The following is a 21,851-nucleotide window of genomic DNA, read 5'->3' on the forward strand; positions in this document are numbered from 1 at the left end:
AAGAGTCTGCATGATTCACCCCCAACAAGTTGTGCCTGGAGACACCTTGATGCACCTTGTCAACGTGGTGAACTCCTTTTCATCTATCAAGACTTTTACCTAAATGTCCCTCTGTGTTGGTTTGTACTCTGTGTGTATTCTGGGCACCACAATTTGAGAGGAAGGTAGACAAACTGGGGTATGACCACAGGAGGCTAACTTGAGAATGAGAGGTCTGAAAACCAGAATCTAGAAGAATCAGCCAGAAGCACTTAGAAGAGTTCCTCTAGAAAAACACAAAAACAAAAACAAGACTAAGGAGGGAGGGAGGAGCTATGGAAAGCACAAGCATCTTCAGGTGGATGAAGGGCTGTCAGGTTCCAGGGGAGAACCATACTGTGTGCGGTCCATAAGGCAAGTCTAGGGCCAGTGGGAAGAATTACAAGGGGGCCGATTCGGGAACTGCTTAAAGAAGCCCCTTCTCAACACCTAACCAAGGCCTTTCCTGCAGTAAGAACACAGTGTGTTTTAAGTGAATTTGAGGTTTAATAATTTGAGCTATTCAACAACCAAAGAGGCTCCCAAAGCCTCTAGAGCAGCCCTCCAGAAAGCTGTAGAGGGGAGACCTACCTGAATGATGTTAGGCTGAATTAAATCAGGGGAGGTGAAAATCTTTCACATTAAGTCCCAGCCATGAAGTTTTGGCAGTGGCTGCCTCAAACCCTGGGGAGAACATTTTGGGGCTACATCTCTGCTCAGCAAGCGTGGATGTCAGTGGGCAGGGTCTGCTGTGGGGCGAGGAGTAGGGAATGGCAGCAAGCATGGCAGCCCAAATATCAAAGGACTCTTTTGACGCTTCAATCGTATGTTCCTCCGTTGCTAGATACTCGTATATCCGGTGGCCCCGGTACCATTGCACGTATGAAATCCAATACAGTGTCTTCCAGTCTCACAAACAGGTACACATTGTTGTATTCTGCGAAGTCAGCATGAAGCCTCCATCCATGGGCCCCATGGCTTTCGGATCTGCTCAGAGACCCAGGGCAGCTGGTATTGATCCTGTTTGTTTCCTCAGAAAGAACAGTATTGATCCACCATGCCGTGAAGCCTGCTCCTGGGTCGCCTGGTTCCAACAAGCAATTCCCTTGTCTTCGGCAGCCATTTCAAAGTCCCCTAGACCCTCGCCTTCTATTTGGTGCAGCTTCCAGCTAACCCTCGACTCATGCTGGGCACCACCACACAGCCCCCAGTTGAATCACTGTTCAAAACTACTACTTTTCCACCTTCCAACAAAGCCACGTTGAACACCTGCCTCTTCGGTGCCAGGAACAGCACGGGCACATGGCATACAGCTGGCTCCAAACCTTAGTCTCACACAGACGACAGAGAAACAGGTAAGTCGCCGAGGCCGACGGAGGTGACTCTGGCAAACAAAAGTAAAACTGGGGCTGGGTGATGGCAGAGGAGGGAGGCCACGCTCTGCTGGCTGGGGGGGGGGGGGGGAGGGGGGGGTTGCCGGCTGCTGGTGGTGGGGGAGGGGGTGTGACGGAGGCTCAGAAGAGGAGCATGGTGGGAGAACAGGAGAATGAGTCCAGATCTCTCCTAAAGTAATTAATGCAATGTTACAGTTTGGAAGTCATCTCGAACCACCTGACAAGAGTTCCAAAGATTGGTCAACAAAGTGTGAAATCAGGGCCAGGGCTGGATATATGGGGAGGAAGAGAAAGTTTGGCATTTCCCTTCCTTCTGGATCCTCTCCCCCAAACCTGGACACACTTCCTCAGGCCCAGGAAACCACCCCTCCCTCTACCTCAGCCTACACCAGAAGAGGGCGCTCTGAGCCCTCGCGCCTCCCCCTCAAACACAGGGCTTGTCGGTTTCGGGCTCCTAGTGGGCCCCACCTCCCGCCAATGTTGCCAAGCTCCAGAACACTCAGGCTGATCTTCCCCACCATGTTCGTAGCAGCATTATTTACAGGAGCCCCCAAGTGAAAGCAACAGGAGCCCCCAAGTGAAAGCAACCCAAGTGTCCACAAAATGTGGTATAGACATATACAATGGAATATTGTAAGCCGTAAAAAGGAAGGAAAATCTGACACACGCTACAACACGAGTGAACCGCATGTTCACATAGGCTAAGTGAAATAAGCCAGTCCCCAAAGGACAAATACTGGAGGATTTCCCTAACATGAGCATCTAGTCAGATTCATAGAAACAGAAAGTAGAATGGTGGTTGCCAGGGCGGGGGGACGGGACAATAGGAAGTTGTTTAATGTGTACAGAGGTTCAGTTTTGCAAGACAAAAAAGTTCTGGAGACTGGTTACACAACACTGTGAATGTACTTAATACTATTGAACTGTACACTTAAAATGGCAAACATGATACCTTTTATGCTTTGTGTATTTTACCACAATTCAATATTTTTTTCCTTAAGTAGGCTCCACACCCAACGTGGAGCCCAACACGGGGGCTCAAACTCACAACCCCAAGATCACAACCTGAGCCGAGATCAAGAGTTGGATGCCCAACCAACTGAGCCACCCAGGCGCCCCTCAACTTTTTAAAAAAATTTTTTTAAGATTTTATTTATTTGTTAGAGAGAGAGCGAAAGAGAGCACGAGCAGGGCAGAGAGAGAGGGAGAAGCAGGCTCCCCGCTGAGTAGGGAGCCCAATGACAGGCTCCATCCCAGGACCCCTGGGTCATGATCTGAGCGGAAGGCAGATGCTTAACTGACTGAGCCACCCAGGCGCCCCCCTCAATATTTTTAAAATTACAAATACAAAAAGAAATGAAAAAAAAAAACCCACAAAACTCCCCCAATCTTCCCCTTGTGGGATCCCCCAGAACTGAGCACAAGCTTCTGAAGGGAGCTGGCCTTATCCGTCCGTCCTCTCATCTCACTGTCTCTGATTTTGTGATCTCTGCCAGGAGACACTGGCTCAGCCAACAAAAGTGTCTTTGATATGATAACGGCATAACGCGATACCTCTCCCAGTTTGTGCACCATAACTGGAATCTTCTGGCAATCATTCTTGGAAGCCAAGGGTCATATGTAGCGGAGAGCATTTAGGAGCTGGGATGGCCCATGCCGAGAGAGGTTTTGGGGGCCTCGCTGGACTGGAAGCTCTGTTAGAGAAAGCCAGTGTTTTTCATCACTGCTGTCAAAATTCAGAAAAAAACAGAATTAAAACCAACGCATCACCAAAGTAGTCATTAGTAGAAATCGAAGTTGACACCAAAAAGGCAGTTTGCAAACTGCCATCAAACCAAAACATGGGGGAATAAGGCCCAGGGGAATATCATTATAAAGCAGCACATATAGTGAGAAAGCAGTGACTGTTTATTCTTCACAGGGATTGATTATTGGTTATTATTGGTTATAATGTCAAGATTTTCTTACATGCTAGGGAAATGGTCAGTGGTTACCTCCCATCAACCTTGGGAAACAGCTTCAGTTTTGCTTATAATTTTCAGAGTCCTAAGCAAGAGAGGACCCAGGTCAAGTTAGTCTTGCAAAATAAGCTAAACTGAGCTTTGTTTGTATGACTCAACTGGTTTTGTCTGCTCAGGGAATTTTCAAAGCTGGTCTCCATTTAATTTGTATTTTAACAATTCTCCCCTTTGGGCCATTCTCTCAGCAGACTGCGAGCATGACCAACCGGTAGAGTACTATTCTCGGTTAACACCTCTGATGTAATCAGATGGAAGAGTCACACATTCAGTGTTACCCTGAGTTGAGCTGTCAGGCGACTGTCTTCATCCTTTGTGGTTATTGTTGATTTCATCCAGTTCTCTGAGACTGATGGATACCATTTGGCACTCAAGTGGCTGCCGCCGGGCATTTAAAACCCTCAAGAGTATGCAACACACTAGAGAGGTTAACATGATGCCTATAAGGAGAACATGAGCCAAGGACTGAGAAATTCCCCCAGAGCAGAGATTCCCCAGGAGCCAAGATTAAACCAATTAAATAACTCAAACAGGTTATAATTTTTTTTAAAGTTATTTATGTAGGCAAACACGATGTGTTAGCAAACACATATCCTCATGACTACTCAGGACAGGATGAACGACCTGAGGACCTTTTCTTTCAGGAGGGTCAGGCAAGCTTCCATCTCAGTTAGGCTTCAACGTGATGTGAGCAATCAGGTGATTTAACGAGAGGCATTTCTGTGGGAACATAAGAAAAATGAAGGTTAATAGTTTGAGAAAATCATAAATTCAGTTTCCGAGTTTTTATAGCAGTTTGGACAGGAGATTTCTAGATGTTGGGTTCTAAGCATCTTCAGATGGAGTGAGGGCAGGCAGTGGCAATGGGACAAATTTTCCTGGTTTGCAGGTGAATGTCTCTGCTGATCTTTCTGAGCAGCCACATAGCCACAGGCATGAAAATTGTCCACACATGAGCTGTTGCGCTGAATTCCCTGAAGTTTACATCAAATCGTCCAGCTTCAGGAAAAGCGCAGTTTTAGTTTCATAGTGATTCCAAGTCCAAAGAGTGGGAGATAATTGGAAACGTTAGTTTGGAGAGTTCTAGCCAAATCTTAGAGGAACTGGAAGAATTCAGGATCCAGTCCAGTATTCAGCTAGAAAACAAAACCTCAAAGACAATTAGCAGCAATCAAATCTGATATCCACAAAGGCACGTTATTGAAACATAATTTTTCTCTCTGTAATCATCCCCATTTCTATCAAAGATAACCAAAGTAAGGCTACTTTGTTTGCAAATTAAGTCTAGTTTCAATAAACTTGGCCTGATTATTGACGTAAGTGCAGCAAGAATAGTGATTGAACATATAGGCTCTTTTAAATCTGCGTTGCTAGAACTTTTCATAAGGAATCTTAGATTGGACTTTCAAAAGCTTCTCAAGGCTTAGAAGCCAAGCCAAGGACTTGTCCAATTGTGTCTTGTAACAAGGAGAATAGATTCTTTTTGAACTTATGCAAATACCCATGTTGTCATGAAAAAAATATGAATATTTAATAAGAGTTTCAGAATTCTGGAGGGATCAGATAGGGAGAAAAACATAAACGTTTCAAACTTTGTTGCAAAGGTAGACTTTACCAAATTTCTATAAGGTGTAGACAATTTAAAAAGAGGAGGGGGAAAAAGTTCCTTTAAATCTGGAAAACAATACATTAAAGAACTAGTAATGTTTTGAATGAAGTCATAAAAATTATAATCATGTTCATCAGTTCATCAGTGTCCTGCAATTAATTCTTGCTTTTGCTTCATCTTGGATTAATAGCTTTATGAATCAGTCAGTTTGCCATAAAAGTTTTAAAAATTCTTGCCCAGTTTAGGGTATGATCTTAAAGTTATCAGAAACCTGCCTTTTAGAATACTTGTCAGGGTCTTTTCCATGGATCTTTTTGAACATGAGGCATGTTTGTAGGAACACTTCTGCGAAAGCATCAGAACAAAGCTGTCTGTAAATGACAAAAGACTTAAAAATGGCCAAAGTTAGAGATCTGATGAGAGCTCTCTTTCTCTCTCTCTCTCTCTCTCTCTCTCACACACACATACACACGATGCAATTGGCAACTAAATTTGGATGTTTTTGTGATGCACAATATTTTAAGGTAATAGCTGGAATTATGATTGAAAACATTATACTAGGACATGTCAGATTTGTAAAGACTTTCATACAAATCTATACCTAAAGAAAGCTTAGCATCACTTCTTATTTGAGAATGCTTCCCATGAAATTTAACATATACAAAAATTTACATCGCTGTAGAAAACAGTTCTTTCAATAAGAAGACTAATTTTTCTCAAGTAATCAAAAACCTCATAAAGACAAAACAGAATTTTTGTTTTCTACGCAGATTACAATAAAGGTAAAGAAACTTCGCTCACAATTTTTTATTACGAGCAGACCAATAATCTCAAAGTTGTGATTTTAACAAAGAGAAAATCAAATTCTGATTTTTCTTTTTTTTTTAAAGATTTTATTTATTTATTTGACAGAGAGAGAGAGAGAGAGCAGGAACATAAACAGGGGGAGTGGGAGAGGGAGAAGCAGGCTTCCCGCTGAGCAGGGAGCCCGACATGGGGCCTGATCCCAGGATCCTGGGATCATGACCCGAGCCGAAGGCAGACGCTTAACCAACTGAGCCACCCAGGCACCCCTCAAATTCTGATTTTTCACCTGTGTACTTTTAATATTAAAATTCTCCTTTTTTTCTCTTTAACTCAAATAAATCTCTTCCAATCTTAGCTTGACTACACATAAATTTCCTTTATCAGTGTTCTTTTTCCATCAACCTTCTACAATTGTTCTATATCCATTCACCTTTTGCCCTAACTTTTTCCCTTATTCTGGAATGAACATTTTACTTTAGGACAAAATTACTTTCTTTTTTCCTTTACCAAAAAAAAAAAAAAAAAAAAACCTACATCCTTCATATCTTTCCTTATCCAAAACAAAACAAAACAAACAAAACATATTCTATTTTCCTTACCTACTTTTTGTATATAGTTATTGTCTTTCACTCTTATTATTTCTAGTGGTTTTAATTACATATATTAATTAGAACTCTTAATTATGAGAATCCTTAGTTCCTAGTGAAAACTAAAAAGTAAGCAATTGTGGACTGGCCAGTTTATAAATACATTTCAGAATTTCTGCAAGTATAATTTTCCTCAGTAAATTTTTCAATGTGGCATAAAACATGTTTATTAATAGGCCCCAATATTTTTGTCTATGTAAAAAAATTAGAAAGCTAAAAGTAGCTAAACTTAAACTTATGTTTAGCTTTTAGTGTTTATCATATTTGGAAACAATTTAGATATTTAATGAATATTCACTATTTAGTTTAACTTACTATAAACTTCCATTTTATTTACATGTGTTTAAATTACTTGCTTTTAACAATTATTCTTTAATGAGATATTAAGCAGCTAACCATCATCTTATTTTTCTTGTTGACAAATTTTGAAGACATGTCTGCTTTCATTAAGCCAACAAACTTAAACTAGCTTTTATTTATCAAACTTTATCCTAGATCATGTGAACTTAAAAAACATTTAGGTTAATTTCTATATTTCTGAGAATATATTTGATACATAAATACTTAATTTATTTATTTTTTTAAGATTTTTTGTTTGTTTGTTTATTCATTTGACAGAGACAGAGACAGCGAGAGCAGGAACACAAGCAGGAGGAGTGGGAGAGGGAGAAGCAGGCTTCCCGCCAAGCAGGGAGCCAGATGCGGGGCTCGATCCGAGGATCCTGGGATCATGACCTGAGCTGAAGGCAGACGCTTAATGACTGAGCCACCCAGGCACCCCAGTACTTAATTTTTTTAAAGATAACTGAATAGAGCTCTTTACAGATTAATTTTGGCAATACTATCCAGAGGTAGAAAAATATCACATACCTATATTATACATACATGAACATACATAAACATACAGACAGATCTTAGAGCTGTTGTTTTAAAATTTTTAACCATGTCTCAGATAAAAAACTTAAAAGAATAGTTGTATCCAAATTGTGTTTCTGGAAGATAGACTAAGTTAAGTTTACTCCTTCCGATGACCAAAGAGTTTTCACTAAAACTTTTTTTTATTTGCATGCTGTCAAGATCCTTCTAGAGCTGTTTTTGAGTCATTTTGTCTTTTAGAAGCTTCTGCAAACCGATCAGAGAATGCATTTCATCGTCTCTGAGGTTGGAAATCTCTCTTTTAAGGATGCCCCTTACTAAGTTAAAGTTTCCCCAAAGTGGCCACTACAATTCCAACAGTTCACCCATTTTCCAAAAAGGCACTAGAATTTGGCCCACAGACCAGGTGGAACCCATCTCTGCCTTTAGATTTCCTAAGATGTCTTAACTATGAAGGGCCCTGTTTTTCAACAGCAGTTCCAAAACACAGAAAATCACATGCCCCTCCCCCCACACTTTTAAACAGAAGAGGGTGACTTACCAAGGAGCTTCAAAAAACAAAATGCACAATATAGTCAGAGAGCTCCAAACACAAAGAGAGTGGAGTTTGGATTGAAGAGAGACCTACCCTCAAATCCCATGGGCAACAAGACAGCAGGGAGCTCAATGGGCTCTGTGGGTACAAGCACCTGTTCGCTCACGGGCCTCAGTCATCGGGGTCTTCTTTGAATTCCACTTCTCACACCACAAAATGTCAAAGTTCAGAAATAACAGAAGCAATACCAATGAATCACCAAAGTAGTCATTAGTAGAAGTCAATCATGCACGCACCAAACAGGCAGTTTGCAAACTGGGAGCCATCAAGCCAAAACATGGGGGAGTGGGGCCCAGGGGAATATCATTATAAAACAGCACATATAGTGAGGAAGCAGTGACTGTTTATTCTTCACAGGGATTGGTTATAATGTCAAGATTTTCTTACATGCTAGGGAAGTGGTCAGTGGTTACCTCCCTTCAACCTTGGGAAACAGCTTCAGTTTTGCTTATAATTTTCAGAGGCCTAAGCAAGAGAGGACCCAGGTCAAGTTAGTCTTGCAAAATAAGCTAAACTGAGCTTTGTTTGTATGACTCAACTGGTTTTGCCTGCTCAGGGAATTTTCAAAGCTGATCTTCATTTGTTTTTTATTCTTTATTTTTTTAAAGATTTTATTTATTTATTTTAGAGAGAGAGCGCACGAGTGGGAGAAGAGCAGAGGGAGAGGGACAAGCAGACCCCATGCCAAATGCAGAGTCCAGCACAGGGCTCCATCCCACTGACCCTGAGATCACATCCTGACCCGAGTGGAAACTAAGAGTCAGATGCTCAACTGACTGAGCCACCCAGGAGGCCCCGTTTTTTTTTTTTTTTTTTTTTTTTAAACACTGCTTTATCCCAGATCTTGGTCCTGGGCCTGAGCCTTAGCGACACTCAAAATGGTTTTATTTTCCCCAATAACAGTGACTAAAGCTGGGCCCCTTAAATAACATAAAGCAAGCAGTTTTAAGCATAAAGCATCTTATGGAAAAGGATGTATTTTCTATGTGTTCACTAAATAAGTTTCGTCTGTCGATATCCCTTCTTTTAGAGGAACTACCTCTCCCTCATTCCTGTGGTTGGTCAACCACTGCGTCCTTGGGTGGGCCTCATGGGCCACAGGGGTGGGCATGGGACCCAGGCTGAGCCAACCGTAGTACTACAATCTTTGGACCCACCGACTGGTTTATATACAGGGACAGGACCCAAGCAGGGTCAATGAGAATCCTTCCATGAGATCTGCATGCAGACACAAAGATAGGTTGTGAGTCATTTTGGCTCACAAGCAAGTAGCCACCCTTCCCACCAACTAGAGAGATCCTGCCTCAGAACGAAGCCGCAGAAGCAGGGTCCAGAGCTGGAGAAAAAGAGACAGCAATCTCACTTCAGGATTATAACCCCTGGATGCAGCAGTGCTTAAAGCCAGACCCACTCTAGAACATTTCATTTATGGGAGTCAATAAATTCTTATTTTCTTTTTTTCCCTTAAGCTTGTTTGACTTGGGCTTATAGACCTTGCAGTGAAGAATCCTGACAAATACAGTCTGTTCATTTCAGCTTGTGTGTTTCCCATATGTATCTCACCTTATCACACTATTTTTAAGAGCCCACAAAATGTATTCTGCACGTCTTTGTATGCAGTGCACCAAGACACAGCATACAAATCTGGAGGGAAAGATTTGGAAAAGCCAGTGTTTGTCCTAAGGGACAGTCTAATAGAAGTGAAGCGTTGGGGGAAGGGAAGAGTTTCATTTAACTAGTATTTTAAAATTATCTGCTATGTGCCAGATGTGTTCACAAGTAATTGTAGTTCATCATCTCCAACCCTAGAAATAAGGTATTGCGTGTGTGTACTTTACAGATAAAAATCACAGTTCAGAGAGGTTAAACAACTCGCCCAAACTACCCAGCTATTAAGAGGTAGAAAAAGCTTTCAAACTCAGGCCTCAGAGTCCAAGCTCAACGGCCTTGCCAGGGTCCAAGCCTGCCTCTAAAACAGGAGAAGAGATAAGCTCAAAGCCCAGACAAGGAAAATAGAGGAATTTGCTCATTGATCCATTCAGCAAATTCTTATCCAGTGTCTGCTATTCACTAGTGTCTGTGAAAATACTTGTTAAACCAGGATACACCCATGCAAAATATTACCAACGTGTACAAGACCCCATGCTAGGCACTGTAGAAGGGGGGGAATAACAATGAATAAAGCAGCCTTTTCCTCAGGGGCATACGATAGAGTAGACCTAGAAATATTACACGGCCAAGTATGATTAATAGCGTAAGAGAGGTTCAAAGTGCTTTGAGAGTTCTGAGCAGGAAATGTTTACATCTGATTGAGGGAGCCGGAAACACTTCATCAAAAAAAAAAAAAAAACAAAAACAGTGTATTAGGTAAGTGCCAATGAATGTCCTGCTAATGATGTGTTTACCCAGGTGCCGATGGGATTTTGGAAAGAATGGGAAATAGAAATGAAAACGAAAAGAAGGAAGGGAGAGAGAGAGATAGGAGGAAGTGAGGGAAGGGGGGAAGAGAAGAGAAGAAAGGAAAAGGAGAGAGAGACAGGGAGGGATAAGAAAGGAAGCAAACAAGCAGGCCCTTGGGCAGCCAGCAGCCGCAGGGAGGCCCTGGGGCTGGGGCCCTGGAAGCAGGCTGTGGAACAGGGCTGCTCCAACCTTGGGCTCCACAGACACTTGGTTAGGGCAAGCAGCTCTCTGGATGACTCACACGTCCATTCTATTTACCACTGCAAAACCACTGAATTGGTTACTTAATCCAGTAACACTACATCTCAGAATAGAAGGAACTTTGTAATTCCAAAATTCTAGAGGTGTTTAACTTGAATGGGAATAAGAGTCACCTGGGGAGCTTGCTCAAATGCAGACCCCCTAGACCCTCTCTCCAAAGATTCATTTTCAGTAATACTGGGTTTGAGTCCAGGGGATTTCCATTTTTAAAAGTCGCTTGCGTGACTGATGCAAGTGTTCTGAGGCCCACACTTTGAGAAACATCGCAACCTAACTGTTTTGTTTCACAGGTAAAGGAGCAAGAGAGTCCCAGGGGGGTGAAAAGACTTGTTTGAGGCCACAGAGCTGGTTAGTGAAATTCCAGGCCCAGAACTCAGGTCTATGGACTCAAAAAACCCATTGTGGGGTTTGTTTTTGTTTTTGTTTTTTAAATTTTTTAAAATTATTATTGACATATAATGTATTATTTGTTTCAGAGGTACAGGTCTGTGATTCAACAGTCTTACACAATTCACAGCGCTCACCACAATACATACCCCCCCTAATGTCCATCACCCAGCCACCCCATCCCTCCCACCCCCTACCACTCCAGCAACTCTGTTTGTTTCCTGAGATTAAGAGTCTTTTATGGTTTCCCTCTCTGGTTTCATCTTGTTTCATTTTTTCCCTCTGTAGTCCATTGTGGTTTTTTTTTCCCCCACTGGCCTTAATAGCTATACAACTCAGAGATCAACGCTCAGCTTCCAGGAACATCCATATGGACCATGCTTGGAGAACCATGGCTCCGAATCATCCCAGGATGCAAGAGTTCAGAGCTAGCTACTTCCAGATTCAAGTGTCATAGTTAGCGCTAAATAAATATTTGTTGACTTGATAAATCCCTAGCTGGAATACAAGAAAGAAAAAGAAAAAAAAAGAGGCTCTAATGGATCTGCAGGTAAAAGAATAAGACTCCTCGTCAGGCACCTTCTTATAGCATCTCCTCTCCATAAGGTTGCCCTTGATTCAGGCTAATGTCGTGAGTATTTATTTAAGCACTTACTATTTTCAAGACCCTGTGCTCTGTGCTTAAGAGATACAAAAATAAAAATCTACTTTTCTATTCTGATGAGTGCCACAAGAGTAACACATTGTAGGGGTTCAACAAAGAAATAGGTATCTATTCGGGGAAATCACAGTATACCTTATTGAGGTGAGTCTTAAAGGATAAGCAGTATTTCAATGGGTGAAATATGAAGGGAAGGTGGTCCAGGTGGGATCCATCTCACTGGCAGCAAGATGTGAAAGAAATAGTACGTAGCCCACTCTGGCAGTCTCTGGGGCACCAATGAGAAAGTAATGGGATTATAAGATCAGAAAGAGCAGGAGAGACCCTGCGGTAGAAGACTTACGGTACTAGGATGCAAAGTTTGGTCTAAATCTGAAACATTGAAAAATCCTTGAAAATCCTTTCTTGCTTTGGTGTTTCTTTTTTTTTTTTTTAAAGATTTTATTTATTTATTTGAGAGAGAGAGAGCACGAGAGGGAAGAGGGTCAGAGGGAGAAGCAGACTCCCCGCTGAGCAGGGAGCCCGAAGTGGGACTCCATCCCGGGACTCCGGGATCATGACCTGAGCCGAAGGCAGTCGCTTCACCAACTGAGCCACCCAGGCGCCCTGCTTTGGTGTTTCTGATAAAGGTGTTGGTGGTGGTCAGCAGCTGGGATAGCCAGGAGGCAGGAAGACCAACTGGGAAGACAGTCAACTTGAGAGAGAGGTAATGAAGGTGAGGATGCAGCCAGAGGTGAAAATGTGAGACCATAACCACTGATTGTGGGATGTAAAGGAGAGGAGGAGGTGGACGACTCTAAAGTTTCAAACTAGGGCAACTGCATACATCTACTCAGCAAAAAGCTGGCAATGCTGGCGCTGGCGATGGGGAGACAGAGTTTAGCGAGGGGTGTAGAGGAATCATCCACATAGATGTGACCATGGAAGCTGCCAGAACGGGTGAGAGCAACGAGGTAAAAAGTATAAAGGGAGGACAGTGAAGGGCTATAATGGTTACAAGTTTCAACTGCACGTAACCGAAAGCCCCAGGCGTTATGGTTTAAATAATACAAGGAGTTTACTGACCCATGTGACTGAAAAATCCCAGCTTCTCACCAGCCTACACAATCAGGGATCTGGATCCGTGATGCTTCGGTTCTCTCAGCTCTGCTCTACTCTGTGTTTTGACTTCATCTTCATACTGGATTGCTTCAGGGTTGTAAGACAGTGGCCAATGGCAATTAGCAATTAGACTGATATGCTTTATCATATATACCCAAGAGGAGAGAAAGAACTGGATTCCCTCAACTATGAAACTTAAGTCTTGAGCTTTGTTCTCACAGAGTCCCCATCGGTCATGTGTAAATGTCGCATGTTGGTGGCTCTGGTCTGCTTTCCCCTGAACCATCACCGGGTAGGAGAGATGGGTTTATACTCCTGGCCTTAGATCAGTCATCACTTACCCTTGGAGGTGGGAATGGGATCAATTCCCCCCAATTCTCCTGGCTGCCGTGGAGTAGAGGTAGAGGTAATTTGAAGTTCCCTAAAAGGTCCAAGGATAGATTCTTCTAGAGGTACAACATTGGTAGGAGAGAAGGAGCTCTAAGGAAATTGCACGGCCATGGAACCCCAGGCAGGAGGAAACTTCCAAGAGGACACACTAGTCAACAAGGTGGTGGGGACGATGACTGACCAAAAAAATCACTTGTTTGGGTGACTAAGAAAATTATTGGTGGCCTTGAGATGACCACTTCAGTTGAGTGCTGGTCATCCATGAAAGAGCAGAAGGCAGAGAAGGAAGTGGCGGATGAGAAGGTAATAGAAGGCTCATCCCTTCAGAAGGATAGAAGGCTCATCCCTTCAGAAAGATGGACGGTGACAGAAGAAGAGAATAGTTTGGGAGAGAAGGCAAATTGCTTATGGCTTTTAGGAAAAGGGAGACAAGGACGTTTGCAGGCTGTGGAGAAAAAGCAGGAGAGATGGATGATGTGAAGGTTGGAAAAGCGAGTGGGGCACAGTTTTGAAGAGACAGGAGGGAACAAGGTCAACTATGCAGGCAGGGAGGTGTGTTGGGAGGATACTGGGCACCTCTTCCTCAGAGATCAGCCTAGGAGGGGAGCCAGGGTGAAAAGAGAAATGCCAATATTGAAGGGAATTGAGGAAACTGGGGGACACACGCCTGTAACTTTCTCGGTAAAATCACTGCTGGAGGGTGAGGAGGGCTGGAGGCCCCGGGCAGGCCCAGGAGATTTGGACCAACCCTGCAGGAATTCATTAGGAGCCTACAAAATATGAATAAAAAGACCCACGAGTTGCAAATTAGTACAGTCTTTCTGGAGTTCAGTCTGGCACCTTGCAGCAAAAGCCATAAAAGTGTTTCTGGCCTTTGACCCAATAATCTCTCTTCTGGGAATATATGTCAAGAAAATAACTGAAAAGGAAATATAAACTATTTGCAGAAAGATGTTTACTGCTGCCTGTTGATAATAGGTGAGTCCTGGAAAGCACCCAAATGCTCCACAATTGGGGAATGGTTAAGTAAACTATGGAACATTACTATGATGGAATATTACATAACCATTTCAAATGATAAATAGGAGTTCTCTGTCAATACATGAGAAAGTGTATACAGAAAAATATTAGGTGAACAAGACAGAGTATGAAATAGGATGGATGAGTTGAGTTCTACCCTGGAAAATGATGCTAATACAATGCTGTGGTTCATAAAAGGTCACTGAATTATGTAAACAGTTGGTGTGAGGAGGTGAAGAGATTTTTTTTCCTCTTTATAAAATTGTTTAAATACACATTTTTTTAAAAAGGCTGTCAAGCAGCTGAAGCCAGTCAGCATATGCATTTGTAGTGATGCTGATCTGCAGGGCTCTCAGGCAATCTCCTTTACAGAGAAAGAAAGAGAGCCATTCAGAGCCAAAGACTGGTAGGGTGGTGGCTCCGGAAGGCAGGGTCAGATGACCGAGGCAAGAGATGCCCAAGTTCTTTGCTGAACGAGCTCATCACGGTGCAGGTCTGTAGGGAGCTGAGCACAGACAGGAAGAGATGAGGGCACTCAGGCAGTCGGGAGGAGGGGAGAGCCTGAACACTCCAGGGAGGGGAAGGGTTATGCTAATAATGGAAGCAAGTGGGAGCTTTGGGGTCCTCTGGGTGTGTTAAGGACAGGGGGCCACAGGATGATGAGAAGATGAGAACCGACTGTGAGGTGTGGTTGAGGGGGAGGGTGGAGAGAGGTCCTTAGAGTAAAAGAGCTAGGACAGCAATGTCAGACATCTCTGGAATGAGCCGAAAAGCATAACCCACACAATGGCCAACCACTCAGTTATGCACCCAACCAGTACTCCCTGAGCTTTAACCATGTCCCAGGCACTGTTGTCAGCTCTAGGGAACCAAGAGTGGGATTTGCCCCCGCTAGACTGTGCCCCGGGTTTCCTTCCTACGGCGGGCCCTACTACGTGATTGGTATTTAGTTACTTTGGGTTAAGAGCATATTGAAATGAGATGAGTTCTGTTGGTCCTTTAAAGCGGGGTCCATCCAGTCTGCCGGAGACCTGGAAGCACGTGGCGGGGAGGTCATCAGGGCCCGCTGACCTGTCCCAGAGCAGTGGGGAGAGCTGCTCCCCGAGGAGGTGGGCATAGCAGAGATGGAGTGGTCAGGTTTAGAGGGGAGGGGAGAGGAGACACCATCCTCTCTAGAACCAGAGGAAGCGACATGAAGATGGATGTAGGAATATGTTAAGACGTATTGAAGTGGGGAGTGGCAGGTTTAGAAATCGTTCACAGACGTTCTCAGTGTTTTTCCATGAAGTCATTCATTTTACCATTTACTGGGCATCTGTCTAGCACACAGGTGGGGCCTGTAGAGATGAAAAGACTCACCATTATTCTCAAAACACTTACAAAGCTGTAAAATTGGAGTTGGTCTTGAGAACTGGGGCTTAGGAAGAGACGATCTACTCCTGAGTCCCCCACAGAAGGAAGAGAGCAGTCCCTTCCCTGAGTTCCATGAAACCCTGGGGCCGGAAGCAAGAACACTGTCCTGGGCAGTGTTCCCAGGGCTCAGCCGGAGGCTAGGGGAGCAGAGGGGTAGGAGACTGCAGCAGGGCTGGGGAGGGACTGCTGGACTGGGGAGAGCGAGGGTGGGCGAGTGAGGGGGCTGGTTCCGGGAAGACGACAAAGATCCTTCTCTAGTGCCTCGCCTTATCTGGGGAAGGATGGACAAAGGCATGTAGAGCAGGTGGTATGATGCCTGGCGGCAGAGAAAGCCTGAGCACACAGATACCGGGAAGGGCTGGATTGATGGGATCTGGCTCAGGAGCTAGCCACCAGCACAGTCCCTCTGCCAGTCCGCCTACGAGGCTGCTGGCACCAGAGGTGGGGTATGGAGGGTCGTTTAGTCGGTCAACAAACATCTGCCATCTATTAACCATGTGTCCTTGGACAGGTCACTTCACTTCTCCAAGCCTCAATTTCTTCATCTGTGAAATGGGTTTAATCCTCTGGAGGATTACATGAAATTGTGTATATGAAGGCCCTTCAGAAAGCTGAAAAAGCCATCAGTACATGCTAGCTAATATTTTTATTAAGAACTAGGCCTAGTTCTGTGAGGGATACAAAGAGGAGCAAGATGCAGTCCCCCCTCCCCCTTCCTGCTACAACTTCCTGTAATGAGGAGAGACAGATATAAACAAGGGATTACAACCAACTAGAATTTAGTGCGGTGATTGTTAAAACAGTAGCATGCCTGCTATGGGAGCCTGGAGGAAGAAATAATTAGTTCTGCCCGGAGAGGTCAGGGAAGGCTTCCCAGAGGAGGAGCCATTTGCCATGAAGAGGATCACCTGGCAGAGAAGAGGGAGAAAGGCATCACAGGCAGAGCAAGTGCCTTGAGCAAAAGCAGGGAGGCAAGCAAGGGCGGCATGGGCTTGGGGAATGGTGACTAGCACTGCTAGCCTGCAGCCTGGCAGGGCAAGGTGAGTGGAGAGCTGGAGGGTCCCTTGGGGCCGCTACAGGAAGAGCCTTGAGCTAAGGGCCTGAGCTACAGTGTGCAGATGGATTTCTGCCACAGTGGGCAATTTCTGAGTTTTTGTCAGCAAGGGAGTGACACGCTCAGGAGAGATGCCTCTGGTGGGACAGGGGACAGAAGGAAGAAATTGAGAGCCGGTGCAGGGGCATCAGCAGGAGCCCGAGGCTCAGCGCAGACCCTGCGCCCTGCAGCCACCCTGCAGCACTTCCCCAAAACGATTTCTTGTGTAGGGAGCCAGTCCTCACCATACCCGTCGCATCCAGGTGCTGCTGCCGCCACACTTCCCCCGCCGAGGGCGAGAGGTCCCCTTGGTGAATACAGGGCCAAGACCTGTGGGCCCAGAGTCCCTCCCCTGCCATTCTGGGGGTGCTCTGTGAGCCCCACCTCAGTTGGGGGGGCTGTCTGGAGGCAGGCCACCTTGGGGGTCTTTCATAGGAGGAGTAAAAGGACAGTGGCCACCTGTTACGTTGATTTTCCTTTTCAAAAGAGAGAGAGCTTTGCCGATGAAGAGCGATAAGTGTCTTCCCCTGGCGAGGAAAGGATTTTAATAACGTCTGCTGATGACTCTTGCCCTGCTCCACCGAGATACAGAGACTCATTCTTCTTTCCTTTAATAAGCCGGTGTCACTGCACCAGGAGGGAGCCAGCTCTGGTCTCTCCCTTCTCCTCGCCCCAGTGACACACAGCCCTGCGCCCCCAGCTTGGGTCTCTCCCATGTCTTCAGTCTCTCTTTCTTCCCTGTTGCCAGATCCCACTCCCGCGGCGCCCCTGCCTCTCATTTGTCTGAGAGAGTCAGGAGCCTGGGAGACACCTTCCTAACAAGGAACTCACTCCCAAGAGATCCATGAGCTGGTCAGTGGGGGAGTGAGCTCCCCGTCACACTGGTAGTGATCACATAGGCTGGAGATCTTGCCAAGGAGATTCATGTTAGCAGATAAAATGCGGTTCTCAGACTTCGGTTTACTCCAGGATCACCTGTGGAGCTTATTAAAAACGCAGTCCCAAGCCCTGCCCCCCAGCTTCCGCTCTCTGGGTCTGCAGAGGGTGGAGGAATTGCAATTCCCACAAGCCCCTCGGGAGACTCGGGCAGGAGACACTTGGGTGAGCTTGGACAAGTTGCTGCCTCAGATTGTCCTGCTAACCCAAGCTAACAGCCTTTCTTCACCTGCTTTCCACAGTCCACGAAAGTTCCTGACCCATTTCGGTGGTCTGGGAGCTCGAACCGCATGGTATGTGAAACTTGGTTTCGTAATCACAGTAGCTAACACTCCCTGAGCACATGGGTGCAAGGCATCTGGGTAAGCACTTTGTATGCCTCTCATCTGGTCCCCCGACTGTGCTGTGAGCATGCCCTTTACTGCCTGGGTTCCATGCACCTGGGCCCCTGCCCCTAACCCCACTCCAGGTGGCTCACAGCACAACCTGTTGGAGAGAGACTATCAGGAGGAAACATTTGGGAAAAACCGCGATGGAAACGTCTTTTCCCATAAGAAGTTCAAAGGAGAATGGTCCTCAAAAGAAGGAAGCTATTTTTCCAATTGTTTCCTTTCCCCAGGTCTTCTGTGTATGGCCTGATATCCCTCCTCCAAATAACTCCCTCTCCCCCTGCACCCCATCCCCTGGAACTCAATTCCCAAACCACCCTGTTTGCCACCCTTCTCCCGGGTTCTCAGATCCGTAACACGTAGATTCCCCTTGACGCCCTCTCTCCTTCAACCCTTACCCCGAACCCTGGTGACCCCTCCCTGCGGCCTCTCTGGGCTTCCCCCCTTGATTGTTTTCTGGCCTCACACCAGCCCCCATCACCACCACCACTTCATGCCTGGAAGGCTCCCTTCATCACTCTCCTCCCTAGAATTCAGTCCTCCAGCCTTCCAATCTTCTAGGGTGGCAAGCTTCCGTCACATCTTCCTAAGCTCGGCACGGTCATCTTGCATTACCTTGCTTAACCATCTGCGTTGGCTCCGCAAGGCCGTCCACACAGAGTCCAGGTCCCCTGCCATCCCAAGCCATGTCTCCCAGCTTCAGCCGCGTGAATCCTTCCCTGCAGGTGACACCCGTCTGCTGTGTTCTCTCCAGCCACAGGTCTTTGCTTAGGCAGTTTCCACCACCAGACAGGCCCCCAGCCCATTTTCTCTCATCCCAGCCCTTCCCTCTTTAATGGCCCAGTGCCAAGCTCCTCATCACCCGCCCCCCGCACCCCACAGCCTTCTCTGGCTGAGCCCACCTTCCTTTACCATGAATTCCCTGACACACAGTGTGCACGCTTAGCATCCCTTACTCTCACTTATTTAGTTGTTGTCTTAGAGTTATTCTAAGGTTGTTTCAGGTCTGTGTGTTTTTCTCTCCCCAGCCAGATGCTGTTGTTTAAGAACAATAACCAGACCTTCTTGCTTTGTCTCCCCCGCTCCCCACTCCGCCAGAACACGGGCAATGGCTTTAGTAACTCTGCATCAAATTGAAACAATTCCTAAATGACCATCCCTTTAATTACAATGAATGACTCTGAAGTCCAAAACCAGTGGAGTGTGTGCTTTGCGGATGGAAATGATCAGATGATATAATGGGGACAAAGAACATAGGGCTAAAAGGTAGAACACCTGCTTTATAGTCGCACATTTTCTACTGAGCAGCTGTGAGATCCAGGGCCAGTCGCTGCACTCTTCTGTCCTGAGGGGTCAGGCCAGATGCTATGAGACCCCTTGAAGCTCACACGCTATGCTCTGTGCTGACCCAACCACCCTCTCTCCTAGCCAACGGGCAAGGACACATGTGTGTCTCTCTGGATGTTCTTTTACTTACATGTGAAATGCAGGCTTTAGTAACTAATTTATAGAGTTGTCGTAAGGATTAAATGCAACAATTCAGAAGGCTCTTGGCCCAGAGCCTGGCCCGTAGAAAGTGATAATAAATGGTAGCTATTATTACATCACGTGGCCAGGCTTGGGAGAGTGGGGTGTGCCCACGGGAGAAAAGACGGTGGGCCCCTAGGGTTCTGACCCAAGTCGGAAGTCCCAGTGTCCATGACGCCGTCTGAGCTCTGAGGTCAGGCTGGGGCCCCGCATAGTGGCCTTGCAATGGTTGGAGCGCCAACCGCCCCATGAATGACAGCACTGCTGGAAGTTGGGGTGATCCTGTTGTATAGTCCCATCGATTTTCCCATTACCGTTTAATGCTACGTATTAAAGGCTTTGCAGATCCACTCTGTTACCTTCTTTCTTTATTATCTCCAGGGCCTGTCCAACTGCTTGGGAGGCTAAATTGCCTGGATACAGTAAAGCTCTCCTGAGGGTGAGACACCTCTTCTTGGGCAGCGCTTGGAAGCCAGGAGGCTTGGAGTCCCTCCTGGCTCTCTCCTTGGGTCACCCACTGACAAGGACCCTGCAGGAGCAGATACTGTGCCCTCGGGGCCCCCACACCAGCCACTGCCAGCTGCAGGGAGAGAGCCCAGGGGAGCCAGGTCTTCACCCCTGCCGGGCATCTCCTCTGGTCTTACCTGGTCTCAGCCTGCTTCTGGTGAGACTGCCTTCACTTGATCCTCCCCCCACTCCCTCCCGCCAGGTTCCTCATCTTGCTTCCTCTTGGCCCCATCTGTCTCTGCCCCATCCCAAGACCTGTCCCTGGGCCCTGCCTCCCGGACGTCTCTTTGTTTAGTGATTCCATGTAGTATTCTAGATCCTAATACATGTGCAGCCTTGCAAAAGAAGCCCTATTCTGAACTTAAGTTTGCCTCGATTTTCTTATTTGGGAAATGGGACTATGAGTCCTCTCCTGGGGACCAGGGGGAGATGGAGTCCATATGGTTCTCTGAGCAAAAGAGGCCAGGAGAACAAGCACTGCTATTATTTTTGAAGAATGACCAAAGATAATGAGGTTGATAATTCATACTACAATCATCTCTGCAAATTAATTTTCTCTCATTCACCTTGAAAAGCAAAACAGCAATTCAAAGATGTATATGCAACCCATGCTCAGCTGACAACCTCATCAGCATGTCCGCACCCTCTGAGAGCAGGTTGGAGTTTGGGATATGATTGACCAGAATTAAGTCTGGTGAACAAACGAAGTGATCAAACAGAATATTATTCTCCTCTCTTGCAATGATATAAAGTAAGGAGATGACTTGATTGTTAAATTGGTACTAAGGGAGATTTTTAGAACTCAGTGAGGAGTTCTAAAACATTCTTTGGAATAAGTGTTGCTTCCCAAGGTGACAGTTTTGAAGGGAAATGCACTTACATGATTAAGTTTTGATCTACTGGTATATTAAACAGAAACTTGTTTCGGGGCAGGTGAAAGAAGGTCTTAAAGGGAAAAATAATTTATTGTCTCAGGGATTGAAACATCCACGGTTAGGTTCTCTTTCTGGAATGGCTGCATCCAGGGGCTGAAATGATATATTCAGGACCTAGTCTTTCTCGATTTTCTCAGTTTTTTTCCTGTGCTTTCTGTTTACTTGCAAGCGAGCAGGCCTTCCTAACATGGTGGCCCCCTGCGGCTTAATCCCCAAATGCAATGGAAAAGAGAGCTTCACTTTCAGGGCAGTTCCCAAAAAAGCTCCAGGATGGATTCTCATTGGCCTGGCTTGTGCGATGCCCTTCCCTAAACAATCATCCTGGCCCGGGGGATGGAATTTCCTGAGTGACCAGGCCTGGGTCAAATGTGTTTTCTTGAAACCAGGTTTATTCCACATGGATCAAGAGAAGGAAGGGCAGGGGGATCCACAGAGGAAAAATGAGGTGCTGGTTCCAGAAGAGGGGAAGTGCTTGCTAGGCGGAAAAAAACAGCAGACATGCACTGTGGCTTTTTTTTTTTTTAATGGGTTTCATAGTTGCTGTATTGAAGTGATGGAATCATGAAAGATTTTCTTTTAAAATATTATTTTATTCTTGTGTTACAGTTAAAAAATAAATAGAAATACAGATGTCCCTCAAAAGTAATTTATTCTTGAGAAAAAAAAAAAAGAAACTGCTTCGTTCATTTCCAGTTTCATTTAACGGTGTCCTTGTACTGAAGAGTAAGGGCATTTGTCTGGAGAGGTTTTCAGGAAGGTCTAACCAATTAGCATGGGTATGTTCTCATTTGTCCTCCCCTTTATGCA

The 21,851-nt window shown here is 45.4% G+C and overlaps 1 long non-coding RNA gene across 2 annotated transcripts; it reads right to left on the reverse strand.

The window, feature by feature from the left end:
• Nucleotides 1-2,043: 2,043 nt before the first annotated feature.
• On the reverse strand, nucleotides 2,044-8,313 carry LOC112830943 (uncharacterized). 2 transcript variants are annotated; one of them, XR_003210032.2, is made up of 3 exons: nucleotides 7,998-8,313; nucleotides 3,709-4,150; nucleotides 2,044-3,135 (listed from the first exon to the last, which is right to left on the reverse strand). It is a non-coding gene; the product is annotated as an uncharacterized lncRNA (long non-coding RNA). The 2 variants fall into 2 exon arrangements; XR_003210031.2 differs by having other exon boundaries at nucleotides 2,044-3,138.
• Between the last annotated feature and the right edge of the window lie 13,538 nt (nucleotides 8,314-21,851).

Source organism: Callorhinus ursinus, unplaced genomic scaffold, assembly GCF_003265705.2.
Source record: "Callorhinus ursinus isolate GAN/ISIS: 27379988/994484 unplaced genomic scaffold, GSC_fseal_2.0 scaffold20, whole genome shotgun sequence".
Classification (NCBI taxonomy): Eukaryota; Metazoa; Chordata; class Mammalia; order Carnivora; family Otariidae; genus Callorhinus; species Callorhinus ursinus.